At 39.9% G+C, this 8,297-nt stretch overlaps 1 long non-coding RNA gene and 1 pseudogene across 1 annotated transcript; both read right to left on the reverse strand.

Annotated features, from left to right (window-relative positions):
* Nucleotides 1-668: 668 nt before the first annotated feature.
* On the reverse strand, nt 669-5,218 carry LOC145395252 (uncharacterized). The gene is made up of 2 exons (XR_013896569.1): nt 5,089-5,218; nt 669-1,422 (listed from the first exon to the last, which is right to left on the reverse strand). It is a non-coding gene; the product is annotated as an uncharacterized LOC145395252 (long non-coding RNA).
* On the reverse strand, nt 3,895-4,014 carry LOC145397118 (5S ribosomal RNA; annotated as a pseudogene).
* Nucleotides 5,219-8,297: the final 3,079 nt, after the last annotated feature.

Here is an 8,297-nt window from a genome sequence, read left to right on the forward strand (position 1 = left end):
AGCATTCATGATGGACACAGCACAGCAACCATTTCTATTACCCCCACTTATACTGTATATCCAATTCCAAATTATCCTTATCGTCCAATGCGCGGGAGCTATGATGCATAATTTACTGTATCCACACGTGCACACACACTGCCAATGATAACAGTTTACATCAGGCTGTACAGTGGCAGTACTCTGTTGTCAGAAATCCTCTTCACTTCAACATTATACTCTCTCAATACTGTACAAAGCAATAACTCATCAAACATCACTCATTCATCACTGATGATAAATTATATTATCACTCAATGAAAACTGCACATTTTGAGACAAATGTATATACATTAGCATAATACAAAATGATCATTCTATAATTATAAAACCATACCTCCTAAAAGCTAATATATACCAGTGAAAATGGCAATACCTTCATCAGCTTTCAGAACATCACCACCCATGACATTCTCACAAGGACAGGTACAGTAATTACTGTACAACAGCATCTAATATTTACATATGATGAACCAAATGAACTAGTGCCACCACTAGTTCACAAGATACTGTGTAACTACCACACAGTATCTTGTGTAAGGGCAGCCTTTAACCACCACATTCATGGGCACTCTATTTTTCAAAGTGTGAGGCAGTAAACTAATATTAAAAAGGTTCTAACATGCAAATCAAGCATTACAGTGTATATTTACTAATGTCTACTATTATTTCAGTCCCAAAAAACATTCAGAAATTCAGTGTACATAACTTATACCTCCTGTACGTATTTATGTTGTACAAGACGTTTTATTCGATATGTCATACAAGGCTTTCTATTCAATGGCTCAAAAATATTCTAACACTTCCTTGCAACTGTTCTTATTTACAATGAAACTTACCTGTTACAAAGCAATGTTAATGGTTATTATACGAATAAGAATTGTGTGTGAAACAATTGTAGCTACACATCTCTGCAGCAAATAGAGGTAGCACATTCTGAATTTCTATACTGCACTTCATCTCTTAATTCTTGCAGACATACAGCTATGTAATATGGTACTGTAATATAATACATCAGAATTTCCTGAAGAACATGAAGATCATTCTAAACTGTTTATATCTCAGCTACAATAAGTTTACAAACATAATGGTGATGATTTATCTGGAAATGTGGTAAATAATCTCCAGTGTCCTAAATTCATCTCCATCAAGTTATCCTACATTACATTCCCTGGACTTCTTGGTATGATGCTGTACAATGTTGACATCAGGCTTAATTAATTTGTCCCAAGGTTTTTCTCCTCCTCTTCAGCCATCCTGATCTCCTCCGTGGATCGCCTCAAGACCTGCATCATCATCTCACGCTTGGCTATTGTCTCCTCGCTGTCTCTGCCCCAGTCACTCTGCAGCCTGGCAAGAAACTGCTGACTGTGTGGCAGGTAACTGTAGAAGAGAATAGCTATAGAAAGTACTCTGTAAGATAAACAATACCTTTAATGAAATGATGATCAACATGTGATGATGATAATAATAATAATAATAATAATATTAATAATAACAAAAATAATAATAATAACAAAAATAATAATAATAATAATAATGATAGTTAATAAGAATAAAAATGTGTGGATGGTTAGGCCAGTGAGGTGGAACAGCTATTTAAACAGAAAAATGGATGCGATGTTATAAGAAGCCTATTCTTCCTTCAATTTCTGATGTAATAATAACATCAACGTAAATTTTCACTAAAAATTAACCTTTTCCCTATTACTTACGGTCACACAACTCAGAATAAGCTCTTTTTTTTTCTTCTTCTTCTTTTTCTGTGGAGAGGGAAGGGCTTTTAAGATCATGTAAAATATGGAATTTAAACACAGCATAGTACTGGTAAATACTGAGTAAAACTCATTCAGGAAAGCAAGAAAAAAAATATAACCTGAGGTAAGTTCTGGCAAAACTTAAATCTTGACTTTCAAGATTTTCAGACTCAACCAATCAAAGCAGGTCATTCATCAGTCCTAGCCTTGGCACAGATGGTTCAGCCCTAACTTTGGTGCTGGAGAGGGATGTCTTTATATGATGGCACTGATATAAACGGGTGATTCTACTGCCTAGTTATACTGACGTCCCTCAACTACTGGTACTTCCCTATCTCCCTAAAGAGGATGGTACTGATATAACGGGGCGGCTCTACTGCCTAGCTATACCGACATCCCTCAACTACTTCCCTATCTCCCTAAAAGGCTGACTGCTGGTGGAAGGCAGGTCATATTTCATACTTCAGATAAACCAGGGGCTTAAACTACTAGGACTACTTGTCCTAACTTTGGGACTGTTCCAAGAGTCACTCTAGAAACTGTTCAAACCAAACCAATTAAGACTTGCGACTCGAAAAGGCACATCCTTCATCCTACCTCTGGCAGGCATTTTTCTGGTTCCTTGGCAGTCATGAACTCTACACTATCATTTCAATCTTTTAATTTTTAGAAAGCTGGCTTGACTCTCTTGATTTTTCTGGTTTCCTTCTCTTAAATACGGTCTGTGAAGGAAATGCCACAGAAGAAAAGTATGTCAACTTAAACAGGAAGATGATGATCAATGTCTAGAATCATACTAATTCACTCATATCCTTAGGGGTACAATTGTGAGAGGCAGACCAAAAAAGACCTAGGCAAGGTCACAGAGAATAACTTCTGAAGTTCTGGGACAAGTGACTGAACAGGGATGCTGCCAGAAAGCAAGCAGCGTGGAGAGCTGCCATTACATAACCATGGCCAACACATGCAAGCATGTTGGTGCACTGATAAATGATACATTAGCTGCATGCTTTTGATGTCATGGAAAGGTGTTAATGAGGAAGAACAACATCTGCTATTATACCCTGTGATCCCAGCTACCTGTTAGGTTCATATACATTACTGAAGATTAGCTGAACAATGATTGGGTCTTCTCTTCTCAGTTCAGTCTGGACCTGGTTTTGATATAGCCTACTGTAAATAAGTTTCCAATAAATTTCATTATGGTATGTCTACATTATGTTAAGGGTAAATTCTCAGAATTACATCCGACTAATAGACAATGAATTTAATACGCTCATTACTGAACTTAAGCAATTCCATGCGGTTTCTTTTCTGTGAGCATGTCACAAATGCTTTTTATACAATTAATAAGGAGGTGGGGGGGAATTCCCCAACTCCTGTCTCATCTTTAACGGCACCTACAGTAAAATGACCTAACCTAACTTAACCAAACCAAACCTAACCTAACCTAACCTAATTTTAACAGACAGGATAAGAGACCATGCTACAAGCTGGACAACAATTGCCCCACTCCTTATTTGCTAAATACTTTTTTTTTTTTTTTTTAATGCAAGGAAGAAGGAACCAAAGGCCACGAGCCCGCAATTATTGTTCCTTCCAAGAGAAAAACAAAATACGAGAGAGAGCCAAATTCAAGATACGATCATTTTGAGATGCCTGGACACACTGCATTTGAAAGAATGGAGATCATAGGAAGCAGGAAATAGACAGAGGGAGACAGTTCCAGAGCTGACCTGTTGCATAAAATGTGCATATGTGATGGATGTGTATAGAACAATTGCTTAAAACTGCATAAACTAAATGATGAACATAGTAATTTCAGTCCTCATTTCTTGGGTGTAATCCTGAAATAATACCTGGTTCAACTGCTTGGTCAGGCATCTGTTGTATTCTATTAGCCTAATTGCTTTACTCCTAGTGACTGTTACTATCTGTCATGGTTATTAGTGTCCTTCATATCCACAAGATTCATTCATTCATTCATTGCCAGATGCCATGTATCCCAAACGGGGTGGCCAAGGGCTTGAGTTAATTGTTTTACAGGGAAGGGCACTAATCCTCCACCAACCCCACTTGACACGTAGGGAGAACGTTATGCCAACAGCATCTGGTGTTCCCAGGCAGTCACCCATCCAAGTACTAACCAGACCCAACGTTGCTTAACTTCACTGATCGGACGGGAAGCAGTGTACTCAACGTGGTACAAGATAATGAGGATATTTTGCTGCATTTTGAGCCTCATTATTTTGAAAGTTTAAGCTTCTTTCAAGATGAAAAAGTGGATATTTCCCACTATCATCCATCCTTCAGTAACACCAATTTTAAGCACAAAAAGCAAAATGAATGAATTCCTGTGAATTAACATATGAACATCAACTTCCTGGGTGTGAAAGTGTAGCCTAATATATGAATGAACATTGGCTACTGTAGTTCTCAGAGAAATTTGATTATTTCTTTTCACTTTACCTGATATATATATATTTTTTTTCTTACATGCCAAAGAACAGAACCCTTCCCCCCCCCAACTTGATGTGAAAATATTACACACACAAAAAAATACATGGGGATATTAACACTAATAAGAAAGTCTGACATCTCTTGAGGGTTCACAAATTGGCGGCTTTAGTCTGATGTGAAAAAATGCAACCGAAATTTGGCAACATAGCCCTTTTTTTTTTTTTTACATTCTTGGAGGGCTAAAAACAATTTTATGATTACACTGCTTTCCTGGGTGATTAATCGGCAATCATATCTTATTACCGGCAAATACAAATGAATGACAAGCCTAACTTCTCATAACGTAACACAGATTAAATGTCTATCTATCTATCTATCTATTGCCAGACGCCATAATCCCGTAAGGGGTGGCCATTTCACTCTGAGTTATTTGTTTTACAGGGAGGGGCACTAACCCTCCACCAACCCACTTGACACGTAGGCAGCACATATGGTTTGGTTATATGGTTACCACCCAGCGCTGTAAATGGTTTCCTGGCTTACAGGAAACCATTTGGCTTGTCACTCAATGTAAAGCCACCTGTAAAGGAAAGAAAAGCATTAAATAGTGACAGGAAAGTACCGTAGCTTAAGGGGGGGAAAGCCACTGTGATAGCTTCCCTCTGCATTATTCCTGGTGTACTGCCTTCCTTTTTCTTTCTCGATGCCTCCAAGGTTTGCGTAGTTTTTATTTAATGACTTTTATATATTCTCTACCAAACAAAATTTCTACCAATGATACCCAGGTGGCGAACTCCTTCAGGTAAACCAATTTCCGTCGCGTTATACTTACTGGAAGCCAACAGCAAACAGCCCAGAAACAGCTAATACTGCCAGGGATAATCTGTGCCTGTATTTCACCATATAAGTTCCTCTCACTCGGCGATTATAATGAGGATCTTGATTTTGTTGACCTGACATTGCACCGGGACCTCCACACCTTGTTTACCTTTCAATTTGGGAGATACCGATTCGGCTGAGCTCTCAATTATTTCATAAAAATGTTAAAATGGAGTATAATCCCTTCTAAGATTGCTTTTACTTTATCTACCAAATATATTGCTTGTTAGCTATTTGAAATTGACCAAAAAAAAAAAAGTCTTATTCTTCTTCCTTTTTGAATTGGGTCTGACTCCACAATAAACCAACTCTAGTACACATCTATACTATTGCCAGACGCCTTAATCCCGTAAGAGGTGGCCACAAACAAATCGCCCCATGTCACTCTCTCCCCCGCCATTTCACTGCCCTGCTCCCAGCTCACACCCCCCTCTCTCATATATCTCACCACACCAGCCCTCCATCTAATCCTTGGCCTCCCCTTCCCTCTCCCCCCTCCACCTCACTCACATACATTCTCCTCGTCTGTCTCTCACTCTCCATCCTCTCTACATAGCCAAACTACCTTAATGTGTTTCTCCTAACGCTTCCTATCACATCCACATCCACACCACATTCCTTCACTTCCTCATTTGTCAGCCTGTCTCTCCATGTGACTCCACATGCTGCTCTCAAATAACTCATTTCCACTGCTCTCGCTCTTGACTTCTGCCCCTCCAGCAAAGTCCAAGCTTCACTTCCATACGTTAGAGTTGGTATCACAAGACTCATGTAGTAGCTTTTTCCCTTCTATGCTCACTTCCCTGTTTCTTATCACTGCTTTCAAGGAACTAGCAACCTTTCTTCCCTGCTGCACGCTATCAAGCGCTTCACCCTCTAAACTTCCATCCTTACGCATCACACTAACCATGTACTTAAACGCACTCACATTCTCTATTTCCTCCCCTTCCAATCTCACTGTGCATACACTTACTTCATTTCTCTCGAAGACCATCACTTTACTCTTCCCTACATTCACCTTTAGATTCCGTGTCTTACACACTCTCTCAAACTCATCCACCAAGCCTTGCAGCTCCCTTTTGTCTTCACTTAACAACACAATATCATCTACAAACACCACTACAGGGAGTTTCCAAACACTGCCCTCTCTCACTAAGGCCACTCCAACGTCCACTGCCCTACCTTGTATCTCTTTTATAGCCCCATCCATATACAGATTGAACAACCATGGAGACATGACATATCCCTTTTTCAACCCAACCTTCAAATAGAAAATACTCACTTCACTATCCACACGCACTGCAGCCTTAGCACCCTCATACATACTCTTCAGAGCATTCAACAACTTCCCATCTACTCCATATAATCTTAATACTTTCCACAATGCTTGTCTATCCACCCTGTCATATGCTTTCTCCAAATCCATGAAGGCTTCATACAACTTCTTTCTCCTCTCTAGAAACTTTTCCACTAAAGATCTAAGAATGAATATCTAATCTACACAACCTCTTCCCTTCCTAAAGCCTCACTGTTCTTCTCCAACTAATTCCTCTATTATTTTCCTAACTCTGTCCCTAAGTATCCTACCATATACTTTTCTATTACACTAAAAAGACAAATGCCCCTATGATTACCACACAATTCTTTTTCCCCTTTCCCTTTGTACCAGGGAATAAATATACCTGACTTCCTATCCTCCGGGACTCTACCTTCCTCCGAGGCCAATCTGCACATCTTCCACATCCATTCTACTACTATCTCTTCCCCATGCTTCAGCATTTCACCACACACTCCATCAATTCCTGGGGCTTTTCCCATTTTAACTTTCTTCATTGCTTCCACAACTTCCATCCTACTGTTTACATCCCCTCTTCTCATATCCCTCCTTCTCCCAGCAATTCCCCAGGCACTTGCATTAATTTCATTCTCTATGTTCAACCCTGTCTCACTCTCTTTACCTCTTTCCTGAACATTTTCTTACATTCCCTCCACTTTACACTCAAATTCCTTCTAAATTCCTCATCCACGCTCTTCTTACTTTCTCTTACTAATCTTTTCATTTCTCTCTTCCTCTCTACATACATACTCTGTGAATATTAAAGTACTCCGTATGTTTTTCTCCTGTATTTATCCATCGTTTTCTCTCATTCAATATCGTGTTTCCATACTTTGTTTATAACAGTACTCGGTATGACGATTTTTGTCCCATGCGTAACATCACGTTGTCCTTTCATGTACCCGGCTCGACATGTCTATCAATCAATCAGTCCTTCTTGCCAGGCCTTCAGCGATAACATTCCCTAGAGTGATGGGACAGCAAATAATCTAAATAAATTTTTATATGAAGATGGACATTATAGTTTGACTAGTTTGGGCATGATGATTTACATGTAGATTTATATTAGTTGTAAGGCCGGACCGCCTCGTAGAGATCGTAAGGTCTGTGTGGTCTGTGTGTCTATGTAAATGTGTAACAGAAACAAGATAGTAAGCAAGCGTTGCCCTCATATACCTGGCAACTCAGGACGCAGGTTTAGAAAAACAAAAATCAGCCGCCCCAGCAAAACGCCACATTGAAAGCTGCCGTAATCGCCGTCTCGTCTCGGCTCCACAAAATCAATTATTGCTTTCGAGGGTCCTTTGCCTAGCCTTGTCAGCGTCTCTTTGGGTTTGATGTTGGGGTGAGGATTGAGGTGTCCTGCCCCTTTTATTGCCCTTGCCCTTGCCCTTCTCCTGCCCTTCGCCCTGCCCTTCCCTCACTTCTTTCCCCTTCACCTCCCCTCTTTCCCCTCCATTCCCTGTCTCTTCCTGCCCATACCCTTTATTTTTTTTACCGCCCTTTCTCTCTCCTCCCTTCCCTACCCTGAGTAAGATAGGGTAGGGTAGGGAAAGGTAGGGTAGGGTAGGGTAGCGTAGAGAGGGGCAGGGGAGGAAATAACAGGGAAGGAAAAGGAAGAGAAGAGAACTTAGAATGCAGGGAGGTGGTAGTAAAGGGAGAGGTGATCTGTTGTTTGATAGGACTAGAGTTCGATTCAGGACTGGTAGTATTAGTAGTATAGTAGTAGTAGTAGCAGGAGTAGTAGTAGTATAGTAGTAGTAATAGTAGTAGTAGTAGTGGTAATAATAGTAGTTGTTGTTGTTGTTATTATTGTTGTAGACCAA

The sequence above is a fragment of the Coenobita brevimanus genome, chromosome 4, assembly GCF_032717465.1.
Source record: "Coenobita brevimanus isolate Jiangsu-jjx chromosome 4, ASM3271746v2, whole genome shotgun sequence".
Lineage (NCBI taxonomy): Eukaryota > Metazoa > Arthropoda > Malacostraca > Decapoda > Coenobitidae > Coenobita > Coenobita brevimanus.